The 20,616-nt window shown below is 38.5% G+C and overlaps 1 protein-coding gene across 2 annotated transcripts in view; it reads left to right on the forward strand.

Annotated features, from left to right (window-relative positions):
* The first annotated feature begins 442 nt into the window (after window positions 1-442).
* nvy (CBFA2/RUNX1 partner transcriptional co-repressor nervy) overlaps window positions 443-20,616 on the forward strand; it is a 90,206-nt gene continuing 70,032 nt past the window's right edge. For both annotated transcript variants that reach the window (XM_089736046.1, XM_089736047.1), the window contains exon 1: window positions 443-670. The gene's annotated coding sequence lies outside the window, so the exon portion shown is untranslated. The remainder of the gene's footprint in view (window positions 671-20,616) is intronic.

Here is a 20,616-nt window from a genome sequence, read left to right on the forward strand (position 1 = left end):
TGCAGTCGAGAAATCCATATTTTTTTGTTCATGTTTTGTTTAACCATGCTCAATGTATACTGCCCACGTGAATACAATCAAGTGAAATAAAAAAAGCTCCCACTGAACCAACCGCCTGACAGATTTTAGGCAATTAATTTTGGTATCTCAAGATTACGTATCACAAGGTAAGACTCTCCATGAATTTCCAGAATATCCGGTCGGGTTGCATTCAGTTTTTTTTTTCCCTGAAAAAGATATGGGACAGTAAAATTCTATACCCGGAGTCTTTCATAAAAACCCATACGAAACAAACTCAAAGGAGCTTACTTTGTGTGCAACGTAACAAAAAAATAGTAAAATGACAAAAGCAAAAGCAATTAGCGTATACTGTCCCGAATGCGCTAAGCCGCCCAACAGTTAACAGCGCGGTGCGTTCCCGCCCTCTCTCTAGCTGGAGCTCAGTATAACGCGAGTTCCCGTGGCGTGTGTACGCTCACGTAACATTAAAAAAAAAACACGCGCTCGTGAAATATTACTAAATTTAATTTAATTGACATTTCCTGACATATAGCAGTTCGGTTTTGAAATTAATTCGTGATTTAGTTGTGTGTTATTTTATTTGTAAGATTATCACGTATTCAAAGGCGAGCGGGAAAGCTGGTGGTTGTCAGCTGTCAAAAACGTCGAGGTAAGCGTTCGTAGAGTGATTTATGTATCGTCGTTCGTAAATTTTGTAACTATGACATTTGTTAATGATATATTTTTTATTGTTTACATGAAACGAAACGGATATTCCATTTTTGAAATGTGTGTATGCTTCATGTCATTTTGACAGGAATTGTTTACTATTTTTACAGTCAAAATAGTAGAGGTAGGTACTTGGATTATCTATACACATACACACCATAAATTGGCATAAATGTTAATATTTTAAATTTTGATTAAACTTGATGAACAAATCTCGAAGAGATGATTGTTTGTTAGAATTTTTTGTTGTTAAAAGGCTATGAATTTTGGATAAAATACATAATTGTTAAATACATTAAAAAAAAAACTGATTGATTGAATGTTTTAAAATCCATATCCTATTTGTATTTGATGTCTTTCGAAGAAATATTTTAGTGAAGTTATTATACATAGCAGTGGACATTACGTATCGCGTTTTTTTTAAACTTGCGCATATCTAGAAAAATTGGCAATATAATCTTAGCTAAATTTCGAACGTGTCATAGTGTAAAAAGAAAAATTACGATAACATATAGTCTATAAGCCCTTCGAATTTAAAATCAAAATATCAATTTTTCGATGCCTTAACTAAAATTGTAATAAAATTATATCTATCTTAATTTTTGTTATCGGAATAACAGTATGTATATACACTGTTTTTGTAGTTTAACTGCTACTTATAAAATCCTTAAACATATACGAGAAAGTCTTCTAAAACAATCACAAATATATTTTACTGTTGGTAGGACCTCTTGTGAGTCCGCACGGTTAGGTACCACCTCCCTGCCTATTTCAGCTGTGAAGCAGGAATGCGTTTCGGTTTGAAGGGTGGGGCAGCCGTTGTAACTATACTGAGACCTTAGAACTTATATCTCAAGGTGCGTGGCGCATTTACGTTGTAGATGTCTATGGGCTCCAATAACCACTTAACACCAGGTCGGCTGTGAGCTCGTTCACTCATCTAAGCAATAAAAGCAAAAAAATTGATACAAAATTAATACGTACGTAATTTTCAAGTTAATCTTACATAGATTACGTGCAATTCAGTGTCAAGGGGCTACAACTATAGATTAGTTACTTTTATCAATCCATATTTATTTAGCCACTATTTACTACGCGTCCTGACTGACTGATTCCTCATCGAAGAGTTGCAAGTTACAAACTTGAAATTTTGGCTGTTAATATATTCTATGTTATAAACGTCTACTAAAGAGGGATTCTCGAAAATTCCACCCCTAAGGACCTCAAAACCTACAAGCGTGCATCCCTTGTAGGTTTTGATTCGAAGAATCGAAGAGATTTTCAAGGAACACGAATTTGTATATTTCCGCTTCTGATTAGGTAGGGCGGAAGGGTTGAAACTTATTAGGAAATTCTTTCATTTCAAAGAAATAATTATAAATAGACATGCTTTAACAAAAACCGACTTCAAATAGTAAAAAAAGATATTCCAAAACAAATTAATATACACTAAAAACAATAATCATCGAAATCGGTTGGCGTGATATTGAGTTATTGAGTTATTCATCTATTTGTCGCGCACGTGCTTAATGCAAATTTAAGACTTATATAGTTTTCTCATGGATACCATTATTAGAATGGGACTAAATTGAAATGGGACCACACGAGAAGCGTCAGCTTTCTAATAAAAAAAGAATCATCAAAATCGATTCACTCAGTCAAAAGTTATGAGGTAAGTCGAATTGAGTAGCTCCTCCTTTTTTGAAATCGGTTAAAAGCATGAACGTAGTAGTATTACATTTTCTTGTCGAAAGTAAAATGTATAATTAAAATTGCGTTAACAGATAAACATGATACCAATTAACTGTAAGGTATACGAAACGTCAGAGATATAGTAATGACAATAATAAATTCAAGATTAAGCCTTAAAAGTAGCTTTAGTTATGTCTACGGCTCACGAGCTACCTGGTACAAAGCTACTGCAAGGAATAGACAATACAAAGTGGATGTTGAGGACACGTGGGACCGCAGCTTACCCTCAACAGCGACCCTTCGAATCCATGGAGCAAGTAAACTTGAACGAGAATCTGTTTCTTTTTGAAGTTATACTTCTTTAGGCGCGTTATGAAAAATTGATGAGAGTGAAATTTTACGACGCGCGCGCACCGTGACACAAAATTAACAGAAATGAATTTGCCCACTAAATCGCTCATTATAATACGACCGACGTAACTTGGCGAGTCTGAATATAGCCGCAGGTGAACTTTCGCGCATGTACACTCGTAAAAAAAGGGTTATTAGCATTCATTTTTTAACGTTAAATATTTATTATTAATTATTTAATATTTAAAAAAAAAAGAAATAAATTTAATAAAAATAAAGTATAACTTCTTACGCGTGTACATAAGTACACGCACCCTTTTTTTTATCAGGAGTCTACCGTCGTCCTCCGTGCTTTGGTAGCAATGGCCACTTTGCATCGTTATGGCCAAAAGAGCGTCTGCCTGTTGAGACATTAATAAAAAAAAGTGTATACAAATTTTACGAAATAATTTTCAAATTTGCAATGTCGGGTCTCCCAAATTTTCAGTTGTAACATTTTTCTTATTTGTTATTTTATTGCTTAGATGGGCGGACGAGCTCACAGCCCTCCTGGTGTTAAGTGGTTACCGGAGCCCATAGACACCTACAACATAAATGCCGCTACCCACCTTGAGATATAAGTTCTAAGGTCGCAATATAGTTACAACGGCTGCCCCACCCTTCAAACCGAAACGCATTACTGCTTCACGGCAGAAATAGGCAGGGTGGTCGTACCTACTCGTGCGAACTCACAAGAGATTCTACTACCAGTAATTACGCAAATTATAATTTTGCGGGTTTCATTCTTATTACACGATGTTATTCCTTCATCGTGGAAACCTTCGTGAGCATTTATTAAATATGTATTTTATTAGAAAAATAAGTATCTGCCTGCGGCTTACAAGCTCTTTGAGTTATACAAATGCACTAGGCGTCTTATCCTTTAGGCCACGACGACTTCATACATACACAATTTCATTAAAATAACATTGATTAGCCACAGTGAATGCAAAACTTAATATCTTTGTATAAAACATTTTTTTTTGTTTTTTATAATTAGCAACTTCTTCATCCGAGAGCCTTGGAATAGATTGGTATTTATGGAGCTTCTGAAGCACACCACCAAGACGGTGGTAGGAGGCATTACTACAAACGAATGTGACTAAGATGGTGGTGGTACACTATTCAATTACTTTCATGTTACTAACTACTTATCTATATATTAATAAGTGAAGCAAAAACTTTGTACCCATTTTCACGAAGATTGTGCGGACGGATTACTATGAAATTTCCACATTTATAGAGAATATAGAGAAGAAGTTGGAAGAAGAATATTTTTTTAAAATTATGCATTAAAAATACATTAAATCAATAGAGAAAACATTACACACACTATCATGTATTTGACACACACACACACACATACACACACATATACTCTTTGTTTATTGTTAAACTTTTCTTATTGCTTAAGGTCTGTGGTCAAATTAAGAATAGGTTAATATTGTTTATCTTTATTAGTGTAGTCTTGGCTAAATTTGTGATTATAGTAGTATAGTAAGTAGTCTTTGACAATAGAACCATCATAATGTCCAAACTTATAATTTCAATTAATTATAGTCGAATTTCACTACTGCGGGACGACTAGTTACTTTTATTAAACTTCAATAACTTTTATATTCACTTTGAAATGTCAACCAAACTATTTCTAAGGCTGGTGAACAAAGTACTTTTATAAATTGAAAACGTATTGAAAGGTAGATACGAACGTAAGAGACAAATGTCTTGTGTGATTCTGCTACAGCTGTCCACATATACGTATGTATGAGACGAGTATCGCCCTCATTGGCATACAATGATGATATTTATCTATTCAATGAGTTATTAAAATATGATGATTTTCATTGACGTAATGTTCACATTGTAATACCAGACAGAAGTTTTATAGCATACCACAATACTGCCTATTTTTGCCGCAAAACTATAGCGCATACTAATTTGAAAGGCAATCGTCAGTTGGCTGTAGATTTCTTCCGATACCTTAGTCTTGCCTGCTTGGTCACGCAGCTTGATAATCTCCATTGTTCTTAAGTAGCTTTTGTCTGATTGATATGCTTTTTTGATTTGCTTTTCTCAGATCTCTTCATTGTTACTAGTGTTATTGACGATTTGACTCTATTGTTGTACCAGACCCTTAACCATAGTCTTAGCATAATATGGATCAGAAAATATAAGAAAACCTAAGAGTTTTGTGCTATTCATCGGTAGATGTCATTGCTACTCTGGCTTCTTGTATCTATTACTAATATTTCACTGAAATTCGTCCGTGACACTATTCTGACCTATTTTCAATCCGGTAATAAAGGTAAACCTGTCCATTCTGAAGGAGCTCGGTATTGCCACAAGGCTGTCCGCTATCTGCTTCCAACGTATTCTCGCGTACTTCGGCCACATCGCTCGTAGAGGGCCCGATTACTTGGAGAAGCTGCTGGTAATTGGTCAGGTTGACGGGAGAAGATCACGTGGACGCTCACCTATCCGCTGGTCTGATCTGGTTAAGACGCTCACTGGCCTACCAATAACCGGGTCTACAAAGACCGCCGAGGACAGGAAGACGTGGCGAAGCATTGTGCATAGAGTGGTCAACATTTTAGATTAGACACGACCTTCAGTAATGAAGAGACCGACTAAGAAGAAGAAGAAGAATAAAGGTAAGGCTGTTTTAAGACCCCTGAGCTTGGTACCATGGTTCTGTTTATTCCGCGTATCAATCAAAGTTCAGACGTGGGAAGGATCGCCGTTATTGCAATCTTTGCTTTTGCATCATATGGAAGATTTGGAATAACAAAATGGAATCTGGTAAGAACGAATGTGATTCGCGACCTAAATACTAAATTGTAAAATGGCTCTTCCACTCGTCGAATTAGGTTGAAGAAGAAAAAGGCGGTAGATTTTTTAATTTTTTTTTATTACTTAGATTGGTGCGTGACCTCACACGCCACCTGGTGTTTAGTGGTTACCTGAGCCCATAGAAATCTACAACGTAAATGTCCCCATCCAACTTGAGATGAAGTTCTAAGGTCTCAGTATAGTTACAACGGCTGCCCTACTCTTCAGACCGAAACGCGTTACTGCTTCACGGCAGAAATAGGCAGGGTGGTGGTACCTACCCGTGCGGATTCAAAAGGCGTCCTACCACTAGCAAAACTCCATGTCCAACCACGCTCACGCGGGCTTACAATACATTTCCCCACACTAGATAGGCTAATAAAGAACAACACAATTCTGTCTACTCTTTAAGATAAGTGATAAAGTGTGTTGTGTCGAACGCGTGGGCGCCACCCGCGTGTGTGTGTGTGCGCACGCGCCATGCGTTTACACAGGTGGAGTCGCGCAATGGATGTCCAAAACATACAAATGATTTTAAAATAAAACCCGATATTTTTCTATCTCAGTTCAATACACTGTGGCAACTGTCTTTTGCGAATATACGCGATCGACAATATTTAATTAGGTGGAGAAATCGTCACCGGTGAATTATCCACGAGTTCCCTGTGTGCCACAAAAACGACAGGCTTTTTCTCCAACATTTATTGTATCTCTGCATTTACCCTTCTTTTTTTTACTTTGAACTTATTTCTTTCTTTGTAGCTCATGAAGGGTTTTCTTTTATTGTGTAGATGGGTCGACGAGCTCACGGCCCATCTGATGCTAAGTGGTTACCGGAGGCCATAGACACCTACAACATAAATGCCGCCACCCGCCTTGAGATATGAGTTCTATGGTATCAGTATTTACAACGGCTGCCCCACCCTTCAAACCGAAACCTATTGCTGCTTCACGGCAGAAATGGCCGGGGTGGTGGTACCTATCCGTGCGGACTCACAAAGAGGTCCTACTACCAGTAATCACGCAAATTATAATTTGGCGGGTTTGATTTTTATTACACGATGTTATCCCTTCACTGTGGAAGTCAATCGTGAACATTTGTTAAGTACGTATTTCATTACAAAAATTGGTACCCGCCTGCGAGATTCGAACACCGATGCATCGCATGATACGAATGTACCGAACGTCTTATCCTTTAGGCCACGACTTGTTTCCAATACCTTTGTCATTTTTCTAGCGTACCCACAATTTGTCTTCCTTGTTGGTCTTCATTGAAACTTTAGATTCCTTCTCTTAGTCAGATGTTTATTTCATTGCAACTTGCTTTTTCATAGGGTCGAAAATTTTTGATTTTTTTTTTGTACCAGGGCATCGAGACTTGGGTAGGAGTAACCGTGATGCTTCAGCAGCTCGGTTTGCCTCGCAACGATGGTCACAGAAACGACGCGGTCTCATTCGTTTATTTTTGCTAATTTAAGAAGGTTTTCTTTGCGCCGTCATGCGCGGCCGAACACATTTCATATTTTTAATAACCCGAAAGTGTCCATTGTGTCCATGTGTCCAAGTGGTATGCTATTGTTAAGAGGTTTACACAATTGTCTTACAGTAGCTATGTTGCATAAATGCCGCGCCGTCTAATATAAAGCCGGATTATGTACATTTTAAAGTCATGATGTATTGGTATCTCTGACGATCCTGAAGCAGTCTCAAGGTCTTGAGGTTCTGATGACTTTTTTTCTTATTTATTTTTATTGCTTAGATGTGTGGACGAGCTCACAGCCCACCTGGTGTTATGTGGTTACTGGAGCCCATAGACATCTACAACGTAAATGCGCCACACACACTGAGATATAAGTTCTAAGGTCTCAGTATAGTTACAACGGCTGTCCCACCCTTTAAGCCGAAACGCATTACTGCTTCACGGCAGAAATAGGCGGGGTGGTGGTACCTACACACGCGGACTCACAAGAGGTCCTACCACCAGTAAGACCACAAGATCCAATGGCAGTGATGAGATCAAAACTGATAGTCGAAGTAAATCCTTAATAAGCAACCAAGATCTTATATCAGTTCATACACAATGCTAACTCATTTGCTTCGAATCGACAAAAAGGCAAGATTCCTTTCTGTATTACTCAGATGGGTGGACGAGCTGACGGCCAAGGTTAAGGGGTTATTGGAGCCCATAGGCATGAACAAAATAAATGCCGTCACCGGTCTTGAGACATGAGTAGTTCTAAATCTAGGTATTACAGTACAACGGTTAACAAGCAAATTCTCTAGCGACCTTACCAACGGTGCCTCATTTATTAATTTTTTCGACCTCGGACGCCCGTATGTTCCAAATGACTCTAAAACCACAATACCACGAGAGCACACATCGAAGATGACGAATCGTTCGAACTATACTTTCAATCACCCGTAACACTACGTAATTACCCACATGAGGGGCGCCCCCATGTTTTTATCATTCACTCTTACGTCAATGGTGTATCGAGTTCAGGTAATTCAAAACACTATATCGTTGCTTATCTGGCTACAAGCATTTCTCTTGCGGTCAACGTTGGGAATGCTGTCATACAATACAATTGAGATTTCAGCCCTCAATATGAGTGCTGGAATTGTCTCATGGGTATGGGCTCTTCTTTATTGTATAGATGGGTGGACGAGCTCACTACCCAACTAGCGTTAAGTGGTTACCGGAACCTACAGATATCTATAACGTAAATGCCGCCACCTTGAGATTTGAGTTCTAAGATCTCAGTATAGTTATAACGGCTAGCCCACTCTTCAAATCGAAACGCATTACTGCTTCACGGCTGAAATAGACAAGGTAGTGGTATCTACTCGTGCGGACTGACAAGAGGTTTTACCACCAGTAATCACAAGAGGCTGATAGCTATGTACCGAAAACCAGATGGGCTGTAAGATTTATCGCCTATTCAAAGCTGTGCGTATTTTCTTTACTGAGAGCTTTTGAAGCCCTGTGATGGCATATTTGACTTCGGTAAATGGTAATTGTCGCAATTACGATGAGCTGCTCGATCTACGCACGTACAAAGGCGGAAGAAGTATACGACCGGTCTCCCTCGCGACTAGCAGACTATCGAAATTCTGCGTTGGGACTCAAGGCACACTGATAGTACCACGTACGTAACTTGAAGAGCTTAACCCTTAGACACAGCCCACTGAGTTTCTCGCCGGATCTTCTCAGTAGGTCGCGTTTCCGATCCGGTGGTAAATTCTGCGAAGCACTGCTCTTGCTAGGACTAGTGTTAGCAACGTCGTCATGTTAGAGCCCCTTGAGCTCACTTACTCGCCCCGTTACGCTGACGTAGCCTCGTATGTTATCAGCTTAGATAGGAAAAAACAAAGCGAAGAGTGGTTAGCGATTCGGGAAGACGTCGGATGTTACTCAAGTGTCATTCGATGAAGCAAGCAGTAACACTACTTCACTGTTTAGTCTCGCGTTTATAATTCTCATTTTATTATTTCCGTCGCTTCGAACATCTTTCATTTTGTTGTGGTCGTAGACCGACAGTCATTACAACTATGCAGTTTTTATTGTGTCTACTACCCGCAAAAACCGATGTTAATACTGTAAACCTAGTTAGTAAACGTCTCCTCAGAATTACGTGGACCGCGCACCGTACCAACATTTCGATCCTGAAAGAGCTCAACATCAAGGAGAGACTATCGTCAACAGTCCAAATACGAATCTCCAAGTTCTTCGGGCACATCACTCGTAATGAGGACTCCATTGAGCGGTTGGTGGTGCAAGGGGAAGTCGAGGGCAAAAGATCCGACCGAAGAGAGAGACCGACCTCATAAAATCTGTGACTCACTCCATCATAAATGATTGCTCTCACTCTGCGAAACACCGTGCCACGTGGCGTCGGATCGTGAGAGCATCGGTATCCGACTGATGCATGACCACGACCACTCTGTCAAGAGTGTACGAATAGGAAGAAGAAGAAAGAAGCTAGTAAGTTAGTTGAGCAATATTCTCGGCGTACTCTTTGTCCGTGAGCGATGGCCAAAAGTCGTCACCACAAACAATAAATCTGTATTAAAGTAAATATAAATACCGATGGTGGGTGCGGGTTGAAAGACAATTCGAATTGTTACCCGCATACTGAGTGATTCGTAGCGTTGCCAGATAAAACCTAATATTAAACAACGTTTTTTTTTTAATGCGATATAATTTTTATTAAAGTAAGGTTGTCTATTGTTGTCAATGTTAAAAGACTAGGATTTTTAAAAAGTAATATCGTTATCATGAGCCATGGGTCCTCCACTGCTAGAAATTTCTCAAGCTATATACTTGCCACATAGTTCCACCAGATTGGTTCTTCTGTAGCTAAGAGCGCCGACTACACGAAAATAATTTGAATGCCATAAGGTCTACATAGGTCTTATAGCCACCTGGAATTCACTGACACCAATGTTTGAAAGTTACTGTTCACTTTGTTACCAGAAGTAAACGTATGATGGTTGATACGATATACACCAGAAGTGAGGCAAAATATTATTCATTCTACTTATTTTTAATGACGGTAATCCTCTATGGAAACTAATAAGGTTTTGAAATGAGACTATATTGTTTGTGTAGTAATTGCGCTCTGATCATCTGAACTTTATCTCGTAATATCACGAACAAAATCTTATTTAAAAAAAAAACGTTTACCATTCACTTTTATTGTTTCCAGTGAATTAGTTCAATTTATCAAAACCGAAGATTACTTACTATTACTGGTGGTAGGATCTCTTGTGAGTCCGCGCGGGTGAGTACTACCACCCTGCCTATTTCTGCCGTAAAGCAGTAATGCGTTTCGGTTTGAAGGGCAGCCGTTGTAACTATATTGAGACCTTAGAACTTATATCTCAAGGTGGGTGGCGCATTTACGCTGTGGATGTCTATGGGCTCCAATAACCACTTAACACCAGGTGGGCTGTGAGCTCGTCCACACACCTAAGCAATAAAAAATAAATAAATAGAAAGTTTGTACAATTTTAAGTAAATTAATAAAATTATTATATATTAAGTACAGTGTTCGTTTTGCTGACCGTACACGTCGCCCGCATAACATTACTCTCCGCTTCATGGGGGTTACTTTATCTACATTTTCATGTTTGCTGTTATCTCGAATTAATTTCACAGGTTTCTCGTTTTTAAGTCTTTTAACAGCTCAATGCATTTTAACAATCCGAGTCGGGAAAAACAGCTATTAAAACCGATTGAAGTTTTGAGATTCGATTTTAGGCGGTCGCGCCGTTTATTCATATTTATGAGCCCCGATAACTTTTTTTTTTCATTGCACTTGTAGGCAGACGAGCATACGGCCCACCTGATGGTGAGTGGTTACCGTCGCCCATGAACTTCAGCAATGCCAGGGGCAAGGCCAAGCCGCTGCCTACCGACGTGCGTGGCGCATTTACATCAAATCTCACCTTATTAGTGAAACTCAGTTGTCACAGTCGACATATACGGTTTTCGTATATTTACTAAAACTAGAGGTCCCGCAGTAGTCGAAATTCGACTATAATTAATTGGAATTGTAAGTTTGTACACTATTATGATTGTATTTTATACTTCTATAATCACAAATTTCGCCAAGACTACACTATAAAAAATATTAACGAAGACAAACAATATTTAATCTATTCTCAATTTGACAACAGACGTCAAGAACAAAAGTTTGACAATAAATAGTATGCATGCGTGTGTGCGTCAAATACATGATATGTAGTGTGTGTAATGTTTTCTTTATTGATTTAATGTATCTTTTATGCATTATTTAAAAAAAATATTAGCATTGTGCACTTCTTCTCTATATTCTCTATAAGTGTGGAAAATTTCATACTCCTCCGTCCGCGCAATTTTCGTAAAAAGGGATACATAGTTTTTGCAACACGTATTAATATATAGATAGTGTGATAGGAGTAACGCCATCTGTCGTCAAATAGCAAGAACGTATATCGAAAATACTAGTAACATCGGAAATGTTCTTTAGTATTGTAGACAGACTCGGCTCGATTATAAAAAGCTTGCATAGATGACATGAAGGCAGCTAGTAATCAGTTATATTCGAAAAGAAAGAGTAAATTGCGATAATTGAAGTCTACCTTAAGTGTTAATAATTTTAAATTTAGTTTTAATTTGTACTTCGGTAAGATTTTTTATTTATCGCGAGCCACGACGTCACTGTAATCTAATGTTTTTCGGGCATGCATATATATTTTAAAACGTATGTCCTATCCTTCGAATAGGAACGTGCATATTTTTCATGCAGAAATATCCAGACTGATGGTTCAACGCGACCTGCTACTTCTTCTTTTTTTTCTCCACCTTATCCCACTAGGTGGGGTCGACACAGCTATTTTTTCTCTTCCATTCTCTTCTATCAGCCGTCATCTCAACACTCACTCCTCTCTCTATCACATCGTCATTCACATACTCCATCCATATCTTCTTCGGTCGACCTCTTCCCCCTTTTACTACTAAGAAAGTTTAGTGGTTAATATCTTAGTAGTCAAAGCATAATGAGGTTTGGAATCGAATCTTTTTTTATTTTATTATTATTGCTTAGATGGATGGACGAGCTCACAGCCCACCTGATGTTAAGTGGTTACTGGAGTCCATAGACATCTACAACGTAAATGCGCCACCTCGAGATATAAGTTCTAAGGTCTCAGTATAGTTGCAACGGCTACCCCACCCTTCGAACCGAAACGCATTACTGCTTCACGGAGGAAATGGGCGGGGTGGTGGTACCTTCCCGTGCGGACTCCCAAGAGGTCCTACCACCAGCTTAAGTCCTACCAGAATCTCAGTCGGTCATCACTAATTTTATTAAAAGTGTTTTATATATCTATGTAATTAATTGTTCTTATCTCCTATGCGTGTTTCCGACATAACACAGACGAAAGATAAGTTATTAGTTTTTTAAATAACCATAACAAATCAAAGCTTAACATATTATGAAGTACGCTGTATTTTAGTTACTAAAGTAGTAATTCTGTTTCGAAAGCTCGGTTGAACTCGTGTGTAGAACGAAACAAACGTTTTCAAATAAGCTCCGCCGAGCTTCTGACGTTTGAAATGAAACGCCACCTGCGCTTTTCGCACAGATTAGTGATGGACCGTTGACTTGTGGGATTTGTCGATACTTGAAACGCGCTAGATAGAGCCAATCGATGTTTTTAATTCAGGAGAGACGTAGATGTTTGAGGTCAATTAATAATTTATATTCAGGTTGGGAGGTTCGTTTCATAGAGTATTTACAAAGTGGCAATGTAATTAGAAAATGTTCTAAAATAAACTTATCTAATGAAAAAATGAAAAATGAAAAATGAAAAAATTTTTATTGCTTCAACTTATACTTATAAATTAAACATACAGGGTTTGGAATCTCCTTTTAAGCAAAATACTTGCTTGTTTAGGAAATACCGCTCTTCTATAGTCATTTACATAATATTTTATAAGAATAAGCAACAGAACAAATTTTATAATATAAATAAATTAATACTAATTGAAATAATGTGTGCGTGTGTGTGTGCGTGTGTGTGTGCGTAATCTAATGTTTTGACACATTTATTAACGTGCAACATAGGTGAATAGATGAGCTCACCGGCTCAACCTGTGATAAGTTGCCAACACTAGCCCAAGCAAAAGCAGTGCTTCGCAGGATTTAGCACCGGATCGGAATCGCGACCCACTGAGAAGATCCGGCGAGAAACTCAGCGGGGTAGGGATATCTCCTCTTTGAATAATAGTTTAGGGCTTATTTATTTATTTTATGGATGTGTGACTAGGACGCGGTGCGGACATGGAAGGGTGGTTTGCAAGTAATCGAGAAGGAACGCCGAAGACCCGGTTTAGTGATGGGGATTTGGAAAGGCCTATATATAGCAATGTATGGATTAGAGATATGTGAATATACACACACTCTGCCTAGAGTGAAATAGTCAGAACCCATAAACACAACGTGAATGCTGTCACACACCTTGGGACTTGAAGTCAAATTCTCCATTGCATCATATAACGGCTGTTCCGCCCTGGAACGTTTAAGCTTTACGGCAGAAATGGACAAGATGGTGATACCCATACGTGCGGCTTTACATTGCGTCGCCAATTGTGAAAAAAATTAAAATCGGTTGACCAATATATAAACATCAATTATAGAATAAGAGTTAAATATGGGACATAGCACAAAAAAAACAAAACACTTATTTCTTTTGCCGATAAACTAAAAAATAATTATTGTAAATATTCATTAAACGAAATGTACTTTATTTCATGCTCGTAAAGGCTCAGTGTCGACTGTGGGATTTAGCGGTGTACCTATGTCGAAATAGAATGAGAAGAAATAAAAAAATAAAAATAGAATGCTATAAGTAAAATAATATATTTTCCGCGCCAGAGGTCTCAGATTTTCCATCCGGAAAAATATATTATTGTTTGAAATACAAATATATGTATTTTGGTTTTCTAAAAAAAAACAATATTATACTGTTCACTCAAAAGTATTAAAAAAATTGAATAAAACATGGAAATTTAGTCAAAACACTGAATTTAAGTTTTGATTTCACCCGCGAATTAGTGCTGAGAAACAATCAGATTTATCGACATAATATTTTCATGCTTGTAACCCAATGGCTTAATGCGAATACTCGTTAAACGGAGACTACAATTACCATTTACCAACATTTTCAATGCTTATCGTATCATATATTTAGAGGTTCTCGTCACATAAATAGATTATTAAATAATAATCATTTTGCAGTTTTTTTTTTTATTGCTTAGTTTGATGGACGAGCTCACAGCCCACCTGATGTTAAGTGGTTACTGGAGCCCATAGATATCTACAACGTAAATGCGCCATCCATCTTGAGATATAAATTCTAAGGTCTCAGTATAGTTACAACGGCTACCCCACCCTTCGAACCGAAACGCATTACTGCTTCACGGCGGAAATAGGCGGGGTGGTGGTACCTACCCGTGCGGACTCCTAAGAGGTCCTACCACCAGTGATTACGCAAATTATAGTTTTGCGGGTTTGATTTTTATTACACGATGTTATTCCTTCACCGTGGAAGACAATCGTGAACATTTGTTGAGTACTTATTTCATTAGAAACATTGTTACCCGCCTGAGATTGGAACACCGGTGCATCGCTCAATACGAATGCATCGGACGTCTTATCCTTATATTAGGCCACTTCGAATTTACCTAATATACTATTATTGATCTTTGTCGTGATGGACTATAATATAAAAACTGAAATCAAAACGCCTAACAGTAAACCAAACTAATAATATTTTTTTTTTCTGTCCTCACGAAATCGGAGCGAAGATACAAAATTTGTTCTATTGTCACTAGTCGTTGATGCGTGTGCAAATTTTCAACTAAACTGATTCAATTGACATTCAAAATTTTCGTTACACACAAAGAAACATACAAACCGAGCTAACGGAAATGTTTTAAAAACAATCGATACGAGACCACGGATAGGACCAATCGCGAATGACTTTTCGCTTTTGACTTTTCAATTTCAATTTCAATCGCGAATGACTTTTTGGTCGCGAGTGACCAATCGCGGATAGGTACCATCACGCTGCCTATTTCTACCGTGAAGCAGTAATGCGTTTCGGTTTGAAGGGCGCAGCAGCCGTTGTAACTATACTTGAGACCGTAGAACTTCTATCTCAAGGTGGGTGGTGCATTTACGTTGTAGATGTCTATGGGTTCCAGTAACCACTTAACACCAGGTGGGCTGAGAGCTCGTCCACCCATCTAAGCAATAAAAAAAACCTTAATGTTTCTCCCAATTATATTTTACAATCGACCTCGTCGCGTCCCTAACCTAAATATTATCTAGGTAAAATCGAGCAGAACAGTTGATTGGTTCGGTTTTAATCAAACTTGCTTCCCCGCGCTCGTGTGGTTGACAGCTCGATAATGGGCTCCGGCCCGGTTCTGCTCAACATACTAGGATTATGAGTGAAAACTGCGCCGCGACAGACGCGCAACACTTTCCTTTTTGTTTCTAGACGACCGAAGTATCTCGCGCTGGTGTGAAGTGCCTGGAGGAAAGAGCAGAAACGTGCAGGATAATGGGATCAGGGTGGGCTAACCTTACGCACAATCCGCAATAATAAAAATTTAAACAAACGTAATATAAAATAGTTTTTTAAGTTTCAATAAAAAAAAGTATTGCCTTGATGGGATCAATCCTAAATCTCAGTTTTTACAGTACAACGACCGGCCTGCCCTTCAAACCGAAACGCATTACTGTTACACGGTAGAAATGAGAAGAGCGGTGGTACCCACCCGCGCGGACTAACAAGACGCTCTAGCACCAGTACCAATTTTTCTAATGAAATAAGTACTTAACAAATGTTCATGATTGACTTTCACGGTGAAGGAATAACATCGTGTAATAAAAATCAAACCCGCAAAATTGTAATTTGCGTAATTACTGGCGGTAGGATCTCTTGTGATTCCGCGCGGGTAGGTACCACCGCCCCGCCTATTTCTGCCGTGAAGCAGTAATGCGTTTCGGTTTGAAGGGCGAGACAGCCGTTGTAACTATACTTAGACTATAGAAAGTATATCTCAAGGTGGGTGGCGCATTTATGTTGTAGATGTATATGGGCTCCGGTAACCACTTAACACCAGGTGGGCTATGAGCTCGTCCACCCATCTAAGCAATAAAAAAAATGTGTTAGGTATAGACGTGGTGGCTCAGATGGGCTCAAGATTTCCATTTCATGGGAAAAAACAAACACTTTACGGAAGTCGTCCTGCATACCTTTGCCGCGAAGAGCTCATGCGTGTAGAAGAGAGAGATAGTCGTTATAGAACCAAACCTTTACTGGTGTTAAAGTCCATTGACTACTATTAAATGAAGCCAAAGAGATTGCCATAGTCATAACTTCCTGTTCTATTAAAGCAAAGAATGAAATATCAGGTTTCGGCATAGCCCCATAATCCTTTGGAGGGTGTTAGTGGCTATGACAGTTCCATTACCCCCTCCCCCCTTCAGTACAGGGCGTGTTCGCTCCTGCTTCGTGGAAAAAGTTTTTAATCCTTTCCCGAGCGGACTCGGACACGTTTCAAAGAGCAGGAATTGTGTGTAGCCCGCTGAGGGCTCGGAGTGTTTGTCTCGAAGAATAGGGCTGACTTAATTTATACTAATATAAAAATCTACAGTGGTTTTTACGGATGTTCCGTTATAACTACCGGACCATGCATCCGATTGACTTGAAACTTGGTATCCATGTAGAAAATACATGTACTTAATGGATAGGCTATTTATATGAGTGTTGGACTCCCTACACCAGTTGCGGGGGCGTTAATGATGAGAATCTTTGTGGGGGTGAGAAATAATAATGTTAATTTTAAATGCCCAGCGAAGCGGACGGGTACTGCTAGTATTATATGAAATTGATTGAGGTAGACTATGCGATGACGTGGTTGGTTTTATAACGTTACCAGGGGGACAGCGACATAGGAATGCCACTCTCTTTAAGACATGAGATCCTAGATTCTGTGGATACTTTGTCGCGCATTAGAAATAGAATTGTAAAGAATCCAAGATATTGACATACATTAATCAATGTCAATAACCACTAAAACCGGCATAAGGAGTGGAAAAAACAATTACAAAAGTCTTTTTGTAGATTTTCCTAGCACCAATCCGATTAGGACACACAGTTAAGTTTATTCTTCGGTTTTGGCGGGTCGTAGAATTAATTAAAACAATTTTAATTATTTATTTGTGCATATTTTATATTGTCAATATATTCTTTTTGACGTTTCGAGTTCTTTGCAGTTTTCGTGGTCGAGGACAAATAAAATGGCAGCTGTTGACATTTGACTATTGTGTTATCCACTGAAGTATGAAACCGTGATGAAACCCAATGAAGTATGAGAAACCTAGTGCTATCGCCTGTAGCAACTGTAGTGTTTTAGTATATGCTGTATTTTTTTTAATGGTTTTTATGACTTGGTAACTACGACTTTTAGGTCATGTCTTATTTTAATATATTCTTATTTTTATGAAAAACTAGCTGACTCGGTAGACTTCGTAGTGCCTGAACCGATAAATAAAATACCTAAACTTTTGTATAAAATAAACTTAAAACAAACAAAAGGAATCCGTCCGACGGGGGACACATCAAAGGAAAAAAAACAAAATTATTATTTTTATTTAATTCCGAGCATTTTCATATTTATCTACCTTTTAAACCTTCTCTGGACTTCCACAAATAATTCAAGACCAAAATTAGCCAAATCGGTTCAGCCGTTCTCGAGTTTTAGCGAGACTAACGAACCAACAGCAATTCTTTTTATATAAATATATAGATAGAAGATGGATAATAATATGGAGTGAAATGATATGAGATGATATGGGATGAAATATAATCTCAGTAAAATGGTGGTCATTTACGGAGATTTTTTCAGTGGACTTTTTAGAGGTACCCGAGAAGTTACGTCCAGCGGCTTTGTTTCATTTTCCCACATTTATGCACTTTCACAGATATTAAACAGTTAATAAACCACCGTTATTACACATTTAAACCCGAAGAAACACTAAATAGACAAAATAAAACAAATCACACAACTTCACTCCTCGCGTTCCCGCCAAAAAATCTGTAAGCAGTTTTAATTGAGGAGGATACGCGTTCACGGTACTTTTCTACGGTTCTTTGGCTGTTGCATTGACGGCTTAATTTAGTTTGGGATCCAATGGAGACGCCATATTGATGGCGCCCTAAGCCGCATGTGTGAGCCTACATTGGCCGACATGTAATATGTTTTCCCATGAATAAATTGACTATATATTACACAATACCTACGCGACGGAGCGTGCAAGGAAATAGTATTTTCATTAATAAAATTTACGTAACTAGGATACGAATTAAATTTAAAAAAAGAATTACCAATTTTTTTTTATAAAATATTCGATTTTTCGGGATCCAATATACTGGGTGGAAACAAGGCCATGGGAGATGCAGCGTGGACAGAGTTCTCGGGTGAAACCTTAAGCTGGTGAAAATCGTGACCGACATCTGACCTAGAATAATTATTGCGGCAAAATTTAAGCGCGGAGCTATATCGGTACCTCTGACAATAGACTTGGTTTGATAATCTTGGAATTTCTGCTCTATACCGATGCTCCCAAAAATATCTACATAATTTCATTTTTAACTTACATTATTAGATTAACTTAACATTATGATATTTTCCGGTGTGAAAATGCTCTGCATTTTAGTCATAAGAATACAAGGCTTTTTGAATCAGACTCCTAAAAAAACTGAAGAGTATATCGTGCATCGCCTGTCCGGTCACGCGCAGGAGGCATTATGACGTGCTGGAACCCTAGAGTTAATAGCCGCCATCATCGCTAAAAGTCCTATCTGTCATTGTCGCGAAGCAGTTATCCATTTGATTGGTGGATCGGTCTTTACAAAAAGCCCACTGAGCTACTCGCCGGATCTTCTCAGTGGGTCGCGTTTCCGATCCGGTGGTAGATTCTGCGAAGCGCTGCTCTTGCTAGGGTTAATGTTGGCAACGCCGTCAGGTTTCTCAAGGCTATCAGCTTAGGTAGGAAAATAATAATAATGCCGTAATGTTTTAAACCTACCCTCTGTTTTGCCTAAATAGCCGGTCATCGTTCTCGTCGAACCCGTCGCTTGCGACGAAGGGCTCGACGAGTAAATTAGCCCACAGACACAGCTTACTGAGCTTCGCGCCGGATCTTCTCAGTGGGTCGCGTTTCCGATCCGGTGGTAGATTCTGCGAAGCACTGCTCTTGCTAGGGTTCGTGTTAGCAAACTCGTCAGGTTTGAGCACCGCGAGAGTTCACCTACTAGTTAAGGTTACGCTGATATAGCCTCTCAAGGCTCTCAGCATAGATAGGAAAAAAAACAACCTAAATAGTTTGAAGTCGTTCAAATTTGAGAACTTCACAAACGAAATTCCGTATCTCGTAATAAAGTGACATCATAATGCTAAGCGCGGTATTATCGAACAGGACACCGATCGATCTAGGCAGCGCGTCGAGATAAAAACGAAATTCTTAATACAAGATGGCTTAGCCGAACTCTAAGTTCGAATCAATTCGCACAAATAAAGTGTTGGGCGCAGGCAGGCTGCGGTTGACAGCTGCTGTAAGGGATTGCCGGCACAGATGTTGGCCGCCCCCGCCGTCGCCCAGCCCGCGCCCGCCCAGGGAGAAAGGATTACAATTATCGATGTTTCGCCCTCCGTTTTTTTCATATGTTTTAGCTGATTTTGAAGATTAAAAAAAAAAATTGTTTTGTGTAATTTTCATTTATGCTTGAATTTAAAGATTGCGTAATAAGTTCGTGTAAACGATAATAAGTTTTTTTTTATTGCGGTTACTGGAGCCCATAGACATCTACAACGTAAATGCGCTACCCACCTTGAGATATAAGTGCTAAGGTCTCAGTATAGTTACAAGTAATGTTTATTTCACAAAAATAAAGCATGCGTTCGAATGTCGAATCTCTGATACCACAAACTTCTAAGCTGCAACATTTTTTTGAAATTAATATGTAATACATCAAATTCTAAAAAGATAAATATAGCTTACAATATGAATAAAGAATACGTTCACAGAACAAAAGAACAAAATATCATATTTCTATAGGAAGCGAAGAAAAAAAAATTGGTTGACTCAGCATTCTAAATACATATAAAAATATTATGTAAAATCTAATTTTTTTAAGGGATTTTATGACCTGGTAACTGAGACCTTTAAGTCATGTCCTATTTTAATTTATATTCATATTTTTATGAAAAATGATATTATGGAGTGAAATTAAATGAAGACGACTAATTTGAGACATTAATCAACTGGGATGAAATTAAATGAAATGAAATGGGATGAAATATAATCTCAGTAAAATGGTGGTCATTTACTAAGATTTTTTCAGTGGACTTTT

This window comes from Bombyx mandarina, chromosome 20 (assembly GCF_030267445.1).
Source record: "Bombyx mandarina strain Sakado chromosome 20, ASM3026744v2".
Lineage (NCBI taxonomy): Eukaryota > Metazoa > Arthropoda > Insecta > Lepidoptera > Bombycidae > Bombyx > Bombyx mandarina.